Below are 21,296 nucleotides of genomic sequence, written 5' to 3' on the forward strand. Positions count from 1 at the left end.
ATGTATGCTTTCTGAATGATGAATTAATACTAATTTTCTATTTTCCAACATTTCAGTATCTTCTCTAGGGATTATTAATTCAGTAGGTATGGAAATCTTTGGAGCTTCATAAGAGTAATGAATTTCCTTTCCAGAGATCCTTGTGGGTGGAATCTGAATATTAAACAGATCCATAATAACTATTTCTCCCCTAAAAATTAAGGTAGTATTGGAATTTTGAAATGGGGGCTAAAGGAATTATCACAAACCTCGTAAATTGATGATCACAGATTGCAATATTCTTTAGGTTAAAAAAAATCTGTTAGTTATAGCACCCCAAATGTTAGTTTCTTTATTTAACGTGATAAAAGAAGCTTAGAAAATGTGTACTCTTTGGGCCTGCCTCAGTAGTTATATTTTTGTATAATATATTTAGCCTGTGTTTTTAGGGAGTAGATGTTTTAATCTCTCAAAAATAATCTGAATTGATCAGTGTTGATAGAAATGTAACTCTCCATTGCTTAGGCATACATTGGCAAGTACTACATTAGGGTAATGTGTCCAAGTGCCATTTTATAAGACAAATGGAATTAGAATAAAAAACTCCTTCCTTATTGTACTGAAGTAATTTTTTATATCTTCCTATATTTTCAGATAAATCTCACTTTATTTCTGCCTGTTTTATTTGCAATAAGATTGCATTAGTGATCCATTACTGGGTAGCAAATTACCAAACTCTTAGTGGCTTGAAAGAAACACACACTTATTAGCTCACACTTTATGTGTGTCAGGAGGCTAGGCACAGCTCAGGGAATCCGTTTATTGTCGTCCGAGGCTGGAATCAAGATGTCAGCCAGGCTGTGGTCTTATCTGGAAGTTTGACTGGAGAAGGATCCACTTCCAAGCTCCCTCATTTTGTTGGCAGAATTCATATCCTTGTATTGGTAGGGCTGAAATTCTTATTCTGGGGCGGGCTCCGTGGCCGAGTGGTTAAGTTCCCACGCTCCGCTGTGGTGGCCCAGGGTTCTGATCCTGGGTGGGGACATGGCACCCTTCATCAGGCCACGTTGAGGAGGCATCCCACATCCCACAACTGGAAGGACCTGCAACTAAGATATACAACTATGTATGGGGGGTGGGGGCGGGGTAGATAAAGCAGAAAAAAAAAAGGTTGGCAACAGTTGTTAGCTCAGGTGCCAATCTTTAATAAAAATTTTTAATGAATGTGTATATATATATATATCATCTGATCCATCATTTATGTACTGGTTGCCTATAGTATACAAAAATACTGTGCTATACACATAAATATATGCTTAAAGTGGACTCCGGTACAGTTAAAATCTAATATAAGGAATGAATGTGTTTTCAAGAAAAATTGAAATGGATGTAAAACATACATTTTTACGGCTAATCATGTGTACATTTTCCCTCAGGATGAGAATTACATTTTAATACATTATGCTAAAGAAAAATGAGCAAAAACATGTTTCTTTTCAAGATAATTTATAATGTCAAGTCATGCATGAGAGTAATGAGATTAATAATAGAAAGCATAGATTTATTCATTCTCTGGATGATAAATCATGACAAGTCATTAGAGTCATTTAATTCTGATGCAGTAAAACCATGTGATGGCTGAGAGAATGGATGATACTATTTAGAACAGTTCATGTCTAGCTGATGAGTTAAAATTAAGTCATAGTTGTTAGTAGAGTTCTGAAATTGTTTTACATTAATAGGAGTCTGGCAACTTTGAATGAAGTGTAAATCACATAAGAATTGAATGCTTACCACGCATGGCAAGAACAGTCCAAGCTAGTATCTCTTACAGTTTATGACTCATGTTGATTGAGCACTTGCATGAAACACTTCACTAGCCCCAATAATTAAATTAAAATGTAGCAATAAACATAAAGAACAGGAACTCTGTATCTAATCAAGCGGTCTACAACTGTTTGTATGTTTATTATTCCTAGGTAAACTATTATTTTCATTATATTTTATAATTTTATTTTTATGACTATAGTTGTAAAGTTATATAAACACCTAGTTCACAATTCAAAAGTTACAAAGGGATTTCTCTTGCTTGCCTTTGTCTTTTACACACCTAGTTAATTCTTCTGGGATTGTCCCGTGTTATGAGTTTATTGAGTGATCGTTTAGAGACACTTCACATATATAAAGCACATCTATTTGCTTATATGTTCATTACCCCTCTGCTCTTTTTACACAAAATCCAGCACGATATGCATACTGTTCTAAAACATTTTACTTTGTATTTAATAAATCTTGGAGACCATTTCTTACAGTATATAAAGAATCCTTTGTTAAATGAAATCATTACCTTTCCCCAAAAAAAAACATTTTTCAAAATTTTTAAAAAGTGAGCTACAGTAATATGTATGCTTTTGAACTAATACATTCAAAAATGAGATCTAGGAACAAGTCTAATTATTACTGTGATTTTTAGGTGAATGTGTTTAAGCAATATTTAGGGATAGGTATGAAAGCTTAAAACAATAGGGAAATATCTAAGATTTCTTCTGCTAACTCTATTCATAGCTGCTGCTAAAGTATTGTGGTTTGTGGACTGTGATAATAATTTAAGTAAATGCTCAATTTTAGATCTTAATGTGAATGAAGTTTTTGTTTGTTTGGTTGGTTGGTTGGTTTTGTTTATAATTCAAGATCTTAGACAACTGAATGTTTCCCTGGGTCTGTGGACTCCATGTTAACACTCCCCTGCTTGCAGGAATGCTGAGTCTCTATTTTGTTTTTAAATTTGTCGTTTCAGAAGGTATATGTATTGGCATAATTATTCAGAAAAAAATTCGAAATTACTAATTTTTATATTATTTGATTTTTATCTATCAAAATTGAATGATCTAAAAAAATTTGCACATATCCATCTAGATAAGGACCTAATTATTCTAACTTCACTTTCTGATATATATTTACTTTCCATCTCACATATAAGTCCTTTGAAGTCTTCAGTGGATACTTAAATAACCATGTAAGTTTAAGATTGTATAGATCAATAGTCATGCCATACCCATAATAAATTAGGAGACTTGTTACCATTTTTTTTTTTAAAGATTGGCACCTGAGCTAACAACTGTGGCCAATCTTTTTTTTTCTTTTCTGCTTTATCTCCCCAAATGCCCCCTGGTACACAGTTGTATATCTTGGTTGCAGGTCCTTCTAGTTGTGGCATAGTTGTTACCATTGTTAATCACCTGACTTTAACAGCCTTTCTCAGAATGAAAAATATTGTCTTTTGAAATATGTGCTAGCTTAAATTGTGCATGCCTGCATATGACGGTAGAAAGTTATTACAAATAATAATGTTAAAAGTAACACAGAAACTTCACCACGAACTGAAATTGACCTGGAATAATTTACCATTTTTACCATCACTGTGTGGATATAAATTTGATTTTTTTTTTTTTAAAGATTTTATTTTTTCCTTTTTCTCCCCAAAGCCCCCCGGTACATAGTTGTGTATTCTTCGTTGTGGGTTCTTCTAGTTGTGGCATGTGGGACGCTGCCTCAGCATGGTCTGATGAGCAGTGCCATGTCTGCGCCCAGGATTCGAACTAACGAAACACTGGGCCACCTGCAGCGGAGTGCGCGAACTTAACCACTCGGCCTCGGGGCCAGCCCCTTGATTTTTATAATATATTGAAATAAACTGATTACAGAAGTTTGATTTGCTTATATGTGGACTTTAGCATACATTAACAAGGGAGATCTTCATCACTCTATGGATGAAGTGCAAATTTACTAGAAGATAATCAAATTATCAAACATTCTTCCATAAAAATTGACAACAAGTTTTAAAAAGTTACAACTAAGAAAAAGACAACGTTCCCCAGATAAGCTAAAAAAACCATGGTCCCTCACCTCTTTCAGGTATTGACTCAAATATCCTCCTTAGTGAGAACTTTGTAGGCCAGCGTGTGGAATATTGCAGCCCCATGCTACTCTTTCCCTGCTGTGCACTTACTTCTATATAGAACACTATACCTTTTCCCCTTGTTCCCTTCCTCCCTCCCTCTTTCCCTGCCTCCCATGCTTCCTTCCTTCCCTTCTTTCTTTCTTCTCTGTCTTGCCATCTAGAATGCAAACTCTATTGGAGCAGGCCTTGTTTTTCTTCTTGCAGCTAAGGCCCTACAATCTGCTGACATAGAGTAAGCACTCCATAAACATATGTTGATAGACTCCAATTCATGTCTATAACTGCACTAGTTGGTCCAAATTGCATGAGCTTCCCTTCTTAGCCATGTGATCCTCAGTCTGGCCATCTCTAGTAATGCTAGCGCACACCGGAGTTGACTATGCCCCAAGCATCATGCTCACATTGTAGTGTCTAAAAACCCTCTGCACCGCTTACTGAGAGTATGGGTCCACTGGCACTCTTCCAGAAGTTCGGACTCAAAATATTTGCATGATCTCCTGACCCATGCTCCAGGGACTACTCTAAAGGGTTTAATTTTAATAATTAAGATTTCTGAGCTCTGGAGCCTGGACTGGTTTCAAAGAACTGGAATTCTACCTTCCCAAATTTGGCTTATGGCCTCTTTACCATGGTTATGCCAATTTCTGACACTTATCCTAACTACCAACTCAAAAATAGACAGATCTTGGGGCCAGCCCAGTGGCTTAGTGGTTAAGTTTGGCCCGCTCTGCTTTGGTAGCCCTGGTTCATGTGTTTGGATCCTGGGCACAGACCTAGAGCAATCGTCAGTCATACTGCGGCAGTGTCCCACATATAAAGTAGGAGAAGATTGGCACAGATGTTAGCTCAGGGCTAATCTTCCTTAAGCAAAATAAGAGGAAGATTGGCAACTGATATTAGCTCAGACCTAATCTTCCTCAGGGGAAAAAAAAAAAAAAGATAGACCTTTCATTCCTTTCAACAAAAGGAATTGGGGCTCAATGGCAAATAAATCACAGAGGTCCATGGGGTTTAAGCTCTCAAACTATTTTAGCTCCAGACCAGTGGTTCTCATGGATGGGAGCATGCTAATATCACTTGGGGGACTTTTCAATTCCAGATACTCCAGGCCTCAATACTCTGCAGTTTCACTCATATATCAGTAGTGCTTAAAACTCACCAGTTGACTCCCATGTGCAACCATGGTAGCGGGGGCCATTGTTCCATCCCTGTAGCATCATTCCAATCACTAAGAGCCCAGCTATTCTGAATCAAGGTCGGAAACACAAGTTTCCACACATCACAGAGCAAACGCTGTGGGTTGCAAGAGAGTCTAACGATGGAAATAGAAAGTTGCTCTGTTTCCTTATTTGCTTTGAGCCAGACAATCTGGGCCAAGATTTTGTCTTTTTTTGATTGTAAGTTACAAAATATTAGGAGAAGCCACAATTCAACCCCACTGTGATTCCTTGTGTCTAAATATTGCTTTATCATAGTGACCACCAAGATGCCTAGCTGGCCTTTAGTAGGAATGCAATCTGAGTCCCCAAAAGATTAAGCTCCAGCAGAGCAGAATCTGTGTCTGACTTCCCCTGTGATATTCTCCGTTCCGAGAATAGTGCCTGGCATCTAACATGATGTGGTGAAGAAAGTAGAAACTTGGCAAAGGCTTAAACGGTAGCTTAATAGTATCACAGACTAGTGGTACTGCATCCCAGGATTTGTAGGAAAGTATTATAGCCTTGCATGCTGTCACAATACTCGCAACAATTCAAAAGCCTCACATTCCTGGTTTGGAATTTATGTGCAATCCCTTTCTGCCATCAGTTGCTGTGTCATCATCTTTCACTGCACATAATTTGATGTACATTGTCTTCCAGAAAATATGAGAGGACCCTTCCCAGTTCATTTTATGAAGCTAATATTACTCTCATGTCAGAACCAAAGTCAAATATCAAAAGCAAAACATCTAGGTTGAAATTTACTTCTCCTCCTTTGCAGCATCTTAATTATTTTTGAGAATTTGAATTTTTTATGCTAATTGTAATTTCATGGGAGAAAAATGGTAACTCTTAGAGTATCTAGTAATAATAATTATATTTTTAAATATGTAGTTTTGATTTACAATATATATTTTATTTTTAAGATCTTTATTTTTATCAGTGTGTTTGTGTGTGTGTTTAGGGATTTGAGAGTGAAAATATTTAACCACCTCAGCTTTTGCTTTTCAAATGAATTTTGTTGTTTTTATGTTAGTTATCTTTTTTTATTTTTCTTAAAGAGTTGGAATTTAACAGAGTCAAATATCAATATTTTTCCTTGTGTATCTTACTTTGATGTCATGCTGTATGGGTATTTTTTTCTCCCTCCCAAATATATATATTTTATACACAATTTACATACAACTCTGTATATTATTTATATACAATTCTTTATTATGATGATGACATTGAAATCCTAAATCCACATGGAATTTATTTTGGTATTTTGTATGCTATATAGATTTAACAAATTTTTTCTATTAACCTTTTGAGAAATATTTTTACCCACCTATTTTGTATGCATCCTTAATCACATAAAAGTGATTCTTTAGACTCTTTTTTTATACTATAAAACATTATTCTAGTTCTTAGAATAACAAGGCTGTTTAGAAAATTTAAGATTAGAAAATCCATAATAAACTTTCTCCATATGAAATTATTCCCCACTCAGGCATTTCTTGTCCGTATCTCATTCTATCTAGCTCTATTAATCTAAACAACACCTTTGAAGGACACACATAGTGATATTTGGATGCAATACAAAGAAATATAAAAAGCGAAAATACGTTAGACTTACAAAAATGCACCTACGAAGGAGTGTGTTTAGAAGTCAACTATGAAGATCAAAAGGAAAAGACAGAGTTCAGTTTGTACTGATAATCAGTTAACTATGTTGTTTCTACCAAGGAAACTCAAACTTAACATGTATAAATAATGTTACAAATTAATAGGAAACAACTTTAATTAATTTACCCCCTATGGAATTATATGGGGTATATAATATTTTACCCAGGAATCATATGTCCATAAATATCAGTATTTTAGTTTTGAATATGTAAAATAACTTATACTTTAATTTATGTGCCTGCTTTCCAACAAGCAAGCAGCATCTGTTGCCTGTTGTTAGGAAAAGAAGATGAGCTCTCTGCCCACTGCATCTTAGCGTCTGAGTCACCAAGGAAAACAATGCAAACACTGGGTGGAACAATGCTTTACTCACATAGAGAAGAGACAGAACAAGATCAGCTCTCAATAGTGGCTGTTAGTCTCCCATGGCCAGCAGGTTCCTCTGGGCAGCCAACCCAGGGCAGTTGGCCTACAGGCACACCTCTTGTGTCGCAGAAGGACCTTGTCCCCTCCAGGAAGGGGACAGAAACAGCAGTGGGATTGGCCAAGTGCCCTATGATGCATAAGCTTAAGCAGAACAAAGGAGCACACGTTGAGTCTGAAACGGGGAAAGACTTTCCCACACAAGGTGCTAAGTCCAGCTCAAGCTGTGAGATCTCTTCCTCTCTTGGGAAGGAAGTTTTTCAGGCCCAAGGCCCACTCTTACACGGCTGAGAGGAAGTCAAAAGACTACACTGATGAGAGTGCCTTTCTCAGCATTTTCTGGGGATTTCGCCTTTTCTACACTTTTACCTTAGCACTAAAAATAGAATACAATCCCCAAGGAGGCCTCTACAGAGACCATTAGATAATGAGAGGATGACTCATTTTACAGACATTCACACTACAGTGAAGAGGCCAGAAAACAAAACAGAGCAAAACAAAACAAAACCCTAAAATAGCAGAGAGAAGTCAATTTATTCCAATTATTTTTATATTGAATACATACTTGTTACAAAATATTGTGTTACTTGATTTATACATCTTCTTTTCATGTTTCACAAAAACCTTGAATGTCAGAAAGCTAGGTATTTTTATTAGCACTTCATTAGAATAAAAATTGGAATTTAGATCTATTCATACAATGTGGAAGAAACATGTTAATTATAAATTGACTGCCAGGTCTTTACTCATAGTTATTTGCTTCCAATTTCTAAAATTTTTGTATTTTGTTTTCCCAGTACATAGCCTCTATAAAGTAATGAAGTAGAATATAGGAGTGACTTCTTAAAATCAAGAACACTGCTTACTAAAGAGAACAATGGATGACAAAAATTAGAAATTTATTTGACATAACGTGAAATGTATAACAGGACAATTTCATAACTCAAAAAAGTTCAAATAGATGAGATGTACTTAATATAGTCACTTTAATATTCCCTAAAGTAAACATTGTATTATGGCAGAAAAAATTAACAATATATCATGGTGGAAAATGGATTATGTTCAATAATGTTGGGTGATAACACAAAATTGTAATACATTTTATCTATCACAGTAAAAAAGTTGGCATTCATAAAACAAGCTATGGTTTCACGATAATTCCAGTTAAATAGAACCTGAAATTTCTCCAATACGCTTCATATATCAAATATTTATTTTATGCAAAAATTTATAGCTGAATGCGCCCATATCTGTAGCAGACTATAACTGGTCTATAGATTGGATTTCAAAATCTATAAGTAAGTTTCTTGAATAAAATTTGAAACAGTTTCCCTGAGGATGAAAATAAAAGAGTTCATTGCAAATGTATGAGTATTTGCTCTTGTACAAGGGAAAAGTTTGGACTCTCATAAGAAATGCTTTTTTTCGAGACTTTCCTAAATAATGTTTAATATTGTAATCATGGCATCTTCATTGCAAGAACGTCCTCCTAGTCATTTATCTCCTGTTTATCACTACATCTACAGTTTCAAAATCACTCTCCCCAAATTACTACAAACCATTGTATGTACGTTATAGTAACTGTAGTAACTACTATTTTGTTGGGTGATTTCAAAATTTGTTTTTTGAACAAAATTTATTATTCCTTGTAATATACTAAGGAAAGAAGTGTTACATATTTACAAATTTACAATGTACTTCTTTTACCCATAAATATGTAAATTAGCTGCAAAAAACTATTGTTTAAGGTTTAATACAAACACATAAACATATTAATTGTTGCCTCTTTGATTAGTAGAATTTCCTGGTCATTAAGCACATAGTATTTATCTCTCTTAATATCTTCATTCAGACCTACATGAATATTTACAATCTGCAATCAAGGTTCAAAGTAGTATTTATTTATCTGGCAATACATAATTTTGAAACAGTAAGAAATAATGTTAACAGCTTAAAACTTTCTCTCTTCTCGAACAAAAGTGTATTGAAATCTTACAATCTTATCCGTTTTGTTGGGAACATAGCAGTTAACAAACATTAAAATGAGTTACCCTGGTGAGTACAGATAAGAAATAAATAGGTCAGCAGCCCAAATAAATGGGTACAGTTTTGCTGCTGCCTTATGGATTAACATGCACCAATGAACACAATTAACATCTTAAATATGCTGTAGGAGAAACTTAGAATGAAAAGCATCCTTCTTCAATGTGTTCCTCTTTAGAATGAATTAGCCTTTTTCTTTCTCATTGGCAGCAGATGTTAATTTCATCACTCCTTTTTGCTCCCTGTTATTACCCACTGTCTCCTTCGACTAGCCCAACATCCAAGGCTAGGACGTACTTGCTAACTACTCTACAAAGTCTCTATAGTTGCTAACAATCTAGAGAAATAAATGTACTTCCCTCTGGATATCATTTAACAATTGTTCAAGCATGGATAAGATATGACCCATGAGACTGTAATCTTGCTCACCACCTGATTATTCTTTGAATGGTATAAGGGCTAATCACAGAACAGATTGTCTAAAGAAATATCCCTATACTTTTGGAATAACCAGCCATTTTCACATATGACTTAAATAAGAAGAGATTAATATAAATTGTTAGGTATGAATTATCTTTGTCATTCATTTAGCAAAGCTTTAGTGAATATAACTATAAACACTCATCTGGGTTCCAGATGTGCAAAGATAAATATGACATGGTCATGTGAATGCCAATTTTTGTTTTAAAATTGTTTTAAGCATTGCCTTTTCATGATGTTTAAATTATCAATATAATTTTAGATACGGAGCACTTTGTTCATGTATTCATTCTTGCATGCATCAAAAAATGCTTAGAAAACCTTCTGTTCACCAGGAACTATGGTAAACACTGGAGATACAGAAATAAACTTAAAAAAGCAACTCTTCTTTCTGGGAACTTAGGATACAGCATGAGATGAGATATATGATGAATAAATTAAAAATACATACATAATATATGTAGGAAATCTATGAATTCCATTGAGAAAAATAATGCAGGTTAATGAAAATAAAACATTAAGAAAGTTGCTAACATTCATTCATTTAGTCATTTATTCATCACATATTTATTAAACTCCTAATATATATCAGTAACTATGCCAAGTACAGAGACATTACAACAAAAAAAACAGCTAAAGCTCTGTGTCCACACAAAGCTTACAATCCAATAAGGGGAGTAAATAAATAAATAGCATGCCATAGTGACAGGTGCAAAAAATAAAATATAAAACAAGGAAAATGAAATGTATCTGGGGGAGGGGCACGGGAGGGGGCTGGCCATGACGGTCTCATTGTGAAGGTCACTTGAGTAAAGATTTGAATGATGTGTGGGAACCTCCCGTGAAGATAACTTAGAGAAGAGTATTTCAGCCAGGACAATGTAAATGCAAAACCAGTGAGGTGGGAGGAGGGCGCATGGCCCTAAGGTCCAAAGAATAGCAAGGAGGCCAGTCTGGCTGGGATGAAGGTGTACAGAAATAAGAGCTCAGGGAGGTAAATGGAGATCTGGGGAGTATTAGCTTTCTATTGCCGTTGTAACAAATTAACACAAATTTAGGGGCTTAAAACAACACAAATTCATTCTCTTACAGTTTTGGAGGTCAGAAGTCTAAAATCAAGGTGTTGGCGAGGCTGAATTCTATGGAAGCTTCATGGGAAAATTTGTTTCCTTGCCTTTTCCAATTCCCAGAGGCATGCATTCCTTGGCTTATGGTGCCTTCCTTGCATCACGCCAACCTTTTGCTTCATGTCAACCTCTTGCTTCTACTATCATATCTCTTTCTGTCTGAATCGGACTCTTCCTGTGTCCCTCTTACAAAGAGTCACGTGACTACAATGGACCCACCAGATAATTCAGGATAATCTCCCCATCTCAGAACCCTTAACTTGATCACATCTACAAACTACCTTTTGTCACATAAGATGATATTCACTGTTTCTGGGGATTAGGATATGGACATTTTTGGAAGGTGTGTGGGTATTATTCAGCCTATTACATGGGGCTTTATAGATCATAATATATTTTTGTCTTTTGTTCAGAGTGCCATTTGTATATGGGGAATACCACACTGGCAATGTAACATGATGGAAATAAGTAATTAGGCCATGCAGGTGTCTGGAAGAAAAGTGTTCCAGGCAGAGAAAACATCAAGGCAAAGGAACTGAGGTCTGAGCAATGTTCTAGGTTGAGGAACGGCAAGGAGGAGTGTGTGGCTGGGGGACAATGAACTAGATGGAGAACCTGAGTAGTTGAAATTATAAAAACAGAGGTATTTAGGAATCTGGATTGAAGGCCTCACAGGCCATTTTAATGGCCCTGGATTTCACTCTCAATGAAAAAAGAAGCCATTGAAAGACTCTCCCCTGAAATGAATAAAACGACAAAACTAGAAATATAAATCTTAAAGATATATAAATGGTATTCTAAGCCATGAATTATTGACATCTTCAAAGGAACGAGTGCGATTAGAGAGGAGCAAAGTACCTTACCCTGAGTTAGAGAACAGCCAAAATGTAAAGGTCAGGGAAATGAGGAAGAACCATCAGAAGAGACAAGAAAGGAGAGGCGGTGAGGTAGAGAAGAGATGGAACTAGGAGGGATGTGGAGGCCAAATGAGGAAAAGTGTTCAAGAAAGCGGGGGCAAGCAGTTGTTTCAATTGTTACTGATAGTTTAAATAAAATAATACGAACTATTTCCATCTAGATAATTCTGGGAGCTGCCGTGTGTGAGCGAAGTGGACGGAGAGATCAATGTGAATGTGGCTTTTTTAGCTCTGGACAAATCCTACTTTTCCCAAACAAAAGAGTAACTGGTGAAATTCCCAACAGTGATTTTGCAGTGGCATAAGATAAATTTCCTCTGCTCCACAGACTTCATCATCCTGACTTTCTCTTCTGCTGACATTTATCCAGTTCTCTCTTAACAAGCCATGGGGCCCCAGGGAGAAATGTGAAGCAACACGTAAGGATGGGGATAGAAGAGGCAGGAAAACTTTCAGAAATGGAATGCGCAGGTAGAGGAGATATTTGCAACAGCTGGGAAGAAGCTGAATTGCTTTTCTGTCTTCAGGAAGGGAAACACCTCTGGGCTCCAGCATTTCCCATCACGTCTGACATGGAGCATTAAGTCTCTGAATAAATACACTCATATATATACTGAATGCAAACACGGCTGTGTGCAAGTATTTGTGTAAAGCTGACCAGTTCTATTTTATTTCACAAAAAAAAAATAGCTCTTCATTTGGATAAAATAGGATTTAATTTCCATAAAAATAAAAAATTTCTCTAAAGAATAAAGGCCTTGTAAAACCTATAGTGTTCCAAACGCAGTGCTATAGCTTTTGAAGGAAAATACCCAGGAAAGATGCTCTGCTTTGTCACTTTGTCAACTACACTCCTTTGGAGGTATGCAGATTTGTAAGCTCACTAAAAGTCAGTCATCTAACTCTAAAATAATACACTCCACATAAACTATTTGCTATGTCTGTATGAAGTAAAACTGGTTGAAGGTAAAGCTGATACATATCTATAACTTATGATGCACCCAATATCAACTATTCTTGTTAAAAAGTAAATAACTTTAAGGTTAAATGAGAAAACATTTTAAATTGTAATATGTTATGCAAACATCAAGAATACTTCTCCTTGTCCAAGAAAATGAGCAAATATTTATTATTACTATTTTTGACAAGTAAATAAGGTGATCTGCTATTCAAAGAGATGCTAAACTCAGTCGGTTATCAACATTTAGCTGATGATATTTTAAACTTTTTTTAAACAGCAAAGAAAAATACAGAACAAATATTTGACTTAAATTCTTAAGTTGCATATTTGCCTAACTCAGGAAATTAAAATCATGAGTCCCCCTTCAGAGACTCTGATGAAAGAGTTGGATATTCTCCTGAGAAAACGGCACATTCACACAAAATTTTGTGTGCAATTACACAGTATTAATCTGCTCACCAGAAATCCCACACTACATTCCATCCAAGAACTCTATCCCTCCAGAGGCCCCAGTTAAAACCCCCTGACTCAATTTTACTTGCTTTTTTTTTTTTTTTGAGGAAGCTTAGCCCTGAGCTAACTACTGCCAACCCTCCTCTTTTTGCTGAGGAAGACTGGCCCTGAGCTAACATCCATGCCTATCTTCCTCTACTTTATACATGGGATGCCTACCACAGCATGGCTTTTGCCAAGCGGTGCCATATCTGCACCCCGGATCCAAACTGGTGAACCCCGGGCTGCCAAGAAGCGGAACATGCAAACTTAACGGCTGTGCCACCGGGCTGGCCCCTTTGCTTCATATTTTTAATGTAAATGGTTTTCTTTAGAGGAAAACTTAGATATTTCTCTTACACAGTTAATATACTTTGCCCACAGCATACTTTCTTTTTATTCCTGTTAAGTGAAGAATATTTCAGGATATGAAAGATAATGCAAAGCATTGCTTTGTTTACCATTACCCATCACATCTTCCTGAGATTAGTTTTGTAAATCAATATATCTACACCAGAAAAATGTATCTGCTTTTATTGTAAATCAATACAACAAACAAATGTATATTGTTTCAATGCTAATATCATATGCTCAACACATCTGCCTGTTTTGAAATATTAGGATATTATGAGTATGTTAAAAAAACAACAAAGAGTTAAAGCATTAATGTAAAGTAAAGCTAAGAGGAAATATTGATCTTTTTTAAAAGTTTAGGTTTATTAAATAGCCTTGGGGAAATGTGAGATCCAATAATACAATATTTATGAATTAAAGTATAATGGAAATCTATTTTTACTAAATTTTGATATTAGGATTATATCCATTTTACAGTGTAACAGTCTGCAAAATCATTAGTAAAACAAAGACAAAGACTGCATGGAAAAGTGAGAAACACTTATATATGAGGCTCTCCATTACCCCTGGTCATTGTATTTTCTTCTACTAAGAATTTTGGGAAAGAAAAATATATGTATTTTTTAATCCTTTAAATGTAAACATTCACATTAATTTTTTTCTTTAAAAACAAGGAGACTTAGCCAAACATTAATATTTCATAACACTGAAAAACATGCCCCCAAAAGAATATGCAGTTATTTATATATAGATATAGCTATAGATACAGATATAGATATGCAACTTTTAGCTGATAGTATCTGAAATTTTTCTAAAAGACCAGAGAAAAAAATAGAAATATTTATATATAGATTTGCTTGTACTCAGATTTCTATGAGTGTTGACTTTATAGACAAGATTTTTAAGTGTGCATTATGACTTTAAAAAATTACAGGATGAACCCCTTCATGCAGCTGATTTTTGATGATTTCACAAGGACAAATGTTAGTCATCTGAAATTCATCACTAGCATTTTCCTAAAGATACATCAATAGTGTGGTGAAGCACTGAATTCATTTAGAACGCACTAATCATAAAATCACACCATAATGAAAGATGTGTCAGAAAATGGCACAACCATGGTTATTTTAAACCAAACACAGTCATCTAGAGTCCTTAAAAGGTGCTTAGTTTCTGAAATGAAAATAAGATTTAAATCTAAATGTCCTGCCTTACTCCAATGATTCAAATATAATGAGAACGTGAATCGATAAGTACTTAAACATTTGTAAGATCAAATAAAAAGTTAAGGAAAAGAAGAATGAGAATATTAAAAAGCATAAGGCAAGGAAATTTTCCTACAAGATAGCAAGAATTATGATGAAACTATGATATGATGCTGGTAAAATAATAGACAAAGAGACAAAGGAAGTAGAAAAACATAACAAACTAAGTCATTTTAACCCGTAAATCTGCTATTTACTAGAGAAGCATTGCAAATCGATGAAGGAATTCATTCAATACATGTTATTAGAAAATTAGCTATCCATAGGATTAAAATAAATATTGAGATATTTGGTTATATTTTAAATATTCTGTTCCTGGACAGCAAAAGATAAAAGAAGTAATGTTAAAATATAAGCCACACACTGGGGGAAGAGGTTTCAAAACATACAACCAACCAAGGATTATTATCCAAAATATGTAGAGAATTTCTGAAAGCAATTAAGAATTTTTAAAACTCAATTAAAAATATACAAAGGATATAATAAAATACAAAGGTGAGAAATTCCAAATTCTCAATAACTATGTGAAAAGAGGTTGAATCTTGCACATAATCCAGACATACATAATGAAACAACAGTGAGATATCATTTCACTCACATGGGATTAATAAATGCCCAAATGCCTGACAGTTCTAAGAACTTCGCTTGTAAAACCAAGGTAACATTTATGCACTAACTAGCAAAAGTATAAATTACTACAACCACTTAGAAGATAAACTGTTAGTAAATTTGAGTATACACACACACCAACACCTACACACACACACACACACACACACTATTCCAGAGGAAAGGGAAAAGAGGAGATTCTATCCAATTTATACTCTTATGCTTGTAACATTGATACCAAAACATAAGAAACATAGAATAAGAATAAACAATTATGGGTCAAGTTCTTTATGAAGCATATATAAAAATCTTAATGTTAGCAAAACAAATCAGAAAACTATAAAACAGGTAATGTACAATGACTATGTGGGTTACTCCAAGAATGTAAGGCTGCTTAAATATTAGAAAAATTTATTAACGTAATTCACCACACAGACAGAATAAACAGAAAAACATTTTTAATAGATATTTAAAAAGAGCACAGCAAATGTGCTGGAGACAAAATCAACATAAAAATTCCATTTTCATATACAAGAAAACATATTTTAAAAGTTAACTTAAAAGGACACCATTTTATAACAGCATCAACAATAGGCTGCACATATGATTAAATAAACAACAGCAACAAAGTAAACAAGACCTCGACGAGACATAAAAGGCCTCCTAGATAAATGAAAAGATCCACCAAGTTCTTAGCAGCAAACATGTAATTGGAAAAAAAAAATTGGAAAGATGTAAATTGTCTTTCAACTGAACTACAGATTCAATGAAATTCAAATCAAAATTAAAATATGCTTTTTATGGACTTGGCATAAGGGGTTCAAAAACGTATATGAGTATGCAAAATGCCAGGATACACATCCCTTTGTATAAGAAATACATAATGTGAGAATTTGCCCTACTCAATATCAAGTCTTTCTTAAAAACCATAGCAATTAAGAGGATATACTTTTGGCACTCTGGTTGACACAGATGAATTTAACATAGAGATCTCAAAAGCAAATATATAAAAACGTTGATATATTACACAGATGGTATTGCAGATTGGAGGAAAGCGAGTTTTAAACAAACTTTACTCCTTGAACTGTTTTAGATTTATAGAAAAATTGTGAAGATAGTAGAGTTCCCTTATAGCCCACAACCAGTTTCCCCTATTATCTTACATTAGAAAGGTACATTTGTTGCAATGAATAAATGAATATTCACATATTTTTACTAACAGCTAACATCCATATTTTATTTAGATTTTCATAGTTTTTAATCTAATTTCCTTTTTCTATTCCTATTTCTACTCCAAGATATCACATGACATTTAGTCATTATGTCTCCTTACGCTCCTCTTGGCTTTCAGAGTTTCTCAGACTTCCCTAGTTTTGATGACCTTGACAGTTTTGAGTAGTAAACATGATATAATTTGTGGAAGGTCCCTCAATTTAGATTTGTTGTTATTTTTCTCACGAGTAGACTTTTCTCATGGTTATTGGTTTTAGGGAGGAGGGCCACAGAAGGAAAGTGAATTTTTATCACAACATATCAAGGGTACATGCTATCAATATGACATCACTGTTCACTGATGTTGACCTCTTGACCTTTATCACCTGGATGAGGTAGTGTTTGTCAGGTTTCGCCACTCTAAAGGTAATATTTTCCCTTTTCATACTGCAATCGTTGGAAGAAACTCATTATGCACAGCTGGCACTTAGGGAGTGTATAGTTCAGGTCCACTTCTTTGAGGATGGAGTAGCTACATAAATTATTTAGAATTCTTCTGCAAGTAATATTTATTTATTTTTTCAGTCATTTGTTTATATCAGTATGGACCAATGAATATTTGTTGCATGATCGGGGTTAAATCCAGTAATGCTTTATGTTTTTATTGCTCAAATTGTTCCAGCTTTGGCCATTGGGAGCTCTTTCATTTGGTTCCTGTGTCCTTTAGCATATTTCATCATTGCAGTATTTTTTTTTTAAATCCCTCCTCTCTGGCACTATAAGTTACTCCAGGATCATGTTGTGCATTTCCTGCCCTAGTCCTAGAATCAGCCATTTCTCCAAGAAGCCCTTGATCCTTTTTATTTTTTATTTTTTGCAGAATGATGTATCAGCATTCTTTGTAGAGTTCAAAAGTGAAAAAACCTCAAAGATTTATTAATATTGGGGTGGGTAAACATATCGTGGAGTATTCATAAAATGGAAAATATACAGTAATGAATAAATAATCTGTAACCTCAAGCATCAATATGGATGCATCTCACAAAAAATGTTGACTTTGTTTCAAATCATAGTAGAATGGATGTAGTGTGATCCCATTTATAATAAGTACACATATTTCATTATAAATAAGCATTCTATTAGATTTCTATCACCAGTGTAACACACGACAACTAACTTTGTTTCTTAATACAAATTTAATATCTCACAGTTCTGGAAGTCAGAAGTTCTAAATGGGTCTTAGTGGGCTAAGACACAAATGTCAACAGCACTGCATTCCTTCTGGAGACTCTATAGAGGAAAATCCCTTTCTTTGAATTTCCATCTCCTTAAGTTCTTTCACATTCCTTAGCTCATGGGCCCCTTCTTCCATCCTGGTGCCAGCAATGTCAAGCTTCTTATGCCTCCATCTCCTTAATTCTCCCTCTTCTGCCTCCATCTTCCACTTTTATGGCCCTTGTGGTTACAGGGGGCCCACCCGGGTAATCTAGGATAAACTCCCAATTGTAAGGTTAGTTGATTAACAAATTTAGCTCCATCTGCAGCCTTATTTCCCCTTTGCAATATAATGTAATCTGTTCACAGGTTCCAGGGATCAGGACATGACATATTTGGGGGCCATTATTCTGCCAACTACTATTATCATTCAAAAATTAACTACATTTTTTTGAATGCATATACCACTAGTAAACAATGAAGAAAAGGAGGGCAATGATTCTCACTAAAGTTAAGAGAGTGATTACTTCTAAGGACAAGGAAAGTTGATGTAAACAGAGAGGTGCAAAATGGTGCACACCTCTCATTCTGGCAGTGACTGATTTCTTAAACAGAAGTTAGAAATGAATTCATGCCATCATTCTTTACCCTGTATTAGTGGGTACAGTGTTGAGGTGTGATATGTTATACAATTTAAAACTACCTGGATTTTTTTCCCTTATAATTTTAAAGGTCATTAAGTTTTTTCAAAACCTATTTAAGATGACTCAAATGAGAAAGCATATGCACACACAAAAAAGAAGTTATATATTATTTATGTATACAAAGGTATATAGTTCAATTAAAACGAAACAAAATAAAATCTCTGGAGCAAAGGTATTGGATTAATTCCACTTTCCACTTCTATTTCAATCTACACCATGCTTTGACCTTCTCTGTGCCACAGGAGCGTGGCTTGCATCAGCTGGGTTTCTTTGCCATCTGGCGTCAGGTTTAGCAAAAGGAAGGTCCTGACAGGAGATTGGGAATTCAGTACATAGAGAAAGGAAAGGCTATTTATAATATTTTATTTATTAAATATTTAAAAAATGAAAAATATAGTTATTTTATTTTTATATGTAAAAAGTTCCATGAATATCTGCTTAAACATCATAAATCATTTTTGTTGTTGTTATTGTTGCTGCCATTATCTTTGTCTCCTTCTTCTTTTTCTTCTTCTCCTTTTCCTCCTCCTCCTCCTTTTTCTTCTTTTTTTTCCTTTGTCTTCCCCGTCATCTTTCTCTTCTTCCTCTGTAGTTTCTTTCTTTCTTTTCCTAGTGTTGTTGTCCCCAGTCTTTCAGGGGGCTTTGATTTTCCTACTGGTGTTCCTTTGAGTCAAAGGAGAAAAGACCAGAAGACAACACAATTGGGTAAAGTAATCTTACCATCGCTTATACAAAATAGTATACAAAGAAGTGCTTTCTAGAAGACACTGTAACTACAAATATTTTTCCATTGTTAACTCCTCTGCTTCCTTAGCTTTGCTGATGTCAAATACAACACTCTAAAAAATAATATAGAAATGCAACCATAGCTTGAAACTGAACAGTTAATGGTTTCCTTTTTCATTCTGGCATGAGTGAAAACATTCACTAATAGTATGCGGATTTTTAGGTGCAGTGCTATGAAAATGTAAAGGAAGAAAGGATTCAAAAGAACATTTGATTGCGATAGAGCATGATATATGACCTTGAATCTTAACTGAACCGTTGACTTTTTTCTCTTTTCCCCTGATTATTATTCAAAAGTGATTACCTTTTATCCTAATCATCTGTCAGAGTTGAGGGAGAAAAAGTAAGAAAAGCTAAATGTATAGATTACATGCAGTTATTAGATTCTGACAAAAATATTTTGACTTTCTCACATAGGTAAATTACAGAAATCTAGAAATGGATTTCTAAATAAACAAGTGTGTGTGTATGTGTGTGAATGTAACAATTATTATTGTAGCATTTCCATGACAGGCTGTACATATGGGAAACTTTATGGTATAGAGAAAAAGTGTGCTGTCTCTGGGGTCAAATACCTGAATTGAAAGCCTGACTGTCTAAATTAGTGACCATGTGATCATTTATAAGTAACTTAACCTTTATAATCTTAGGTCAGTCATCCATAAATTTGGAATAATAATAACTTCAAATATTTTTGTAAACCTTAAATTATAGACAATCTTTTAAAAATACCTGGAATATATTAAGCATTCATAGATATTAGCTATTACTTTATGGCAAAAAACATACTCTATGAAATCTCAACATATATACTGCATACCTATAATTATGCATCCTAATGTCAAATTAACGTGCATTTGTATTTTATTTACTCATTTGTTCTTTAGCTTGGAGTCAGATAATAATAAAAGATACTTGAAACGTTTAATATCAAGATAAAAGTCTTTGGTTCTTTAGTGTTACTGTAGGTACTATTAAAATTATTTAAAGAATTGGAGATACTGGATTTTTAATCGTCATAATCACACAATCATGATCTCAGAAACCCAGCAGAATTTAATTTTGAAATGGAGCTTAGAAAGTTTATGTTGATTTTAACATGCTTTTACTCTTTGGGTTCTAACACACATCAATCCTTGTGGTGTTTGTTTTATATTTGTTGTGACATGGCCAGGAAGTATTTGGATACTTGGAATGGCATTTCATGACAGAGGTGGACTAGAGAAATTTTTTCAAGCTCTGTTTTTAAATCTTAACTGCTTTCTTTCTATAATTTTTCTGTTGAAAGCTTCATTGACTGATGTCATTTTAACTTCCCCAGTTATGAGCATGTCTCAGTTCTGCATCTGGCACTCCAGCTTCTCTAATTGGATTCTCATTTTCAATAGTTGCTGGTTATTTCTACTTGTGAAGTATTTTCATTCAAAATATTATCTAGAAAAAAGAGAACTAAATAATAGAGACATATTGTAGATATTTTATAGATAAGAAAACTGGGCCTTTTAGAATTTATGTGATGTACATTAAACCACAGATTTAGTAACTAGAAAAGCAGAGGCTAAAATAGATCATTGGAATCTAAATCCATTGCCCTTTCTATATGGTACTCATATGTAAATGTATTCCAATGCAGAACAATGTTATAATAATTCAGTTTTATTATATCACTGCACATCTATCATCCAGCATAATCTGTAGCAGCCTTTGAGTTAATTTATCTCATTTGCTTTATCCAAGATTGTATATATAGAAAAAATCCCTTCTACTAAGTTATCTGAATGAACTGCTCCACATTATGTGTTGATGATGGCATCATTGCTGTGTGTCTCCTCAAAAATATAAAGCTCATTAACATGAAACAGCTCCCTGAGGAGATGTGTTGTGTGGAATCCAATGTTTAC

Source organism: Equus quagga, chromosome 9 (genome assembly GCF_021613505.1).
Source record: "Equus quagga isolate Etosha38 chromosome 9, UCLA_HA_Equagga_1.0, whole genome shotgun sequence".
NCBI classification, from domain to species: Eukaryota; Metazoa; Chordata; class Mammalia; order Perissodactyla; family Equidae; genus Equus; species Equus quagga.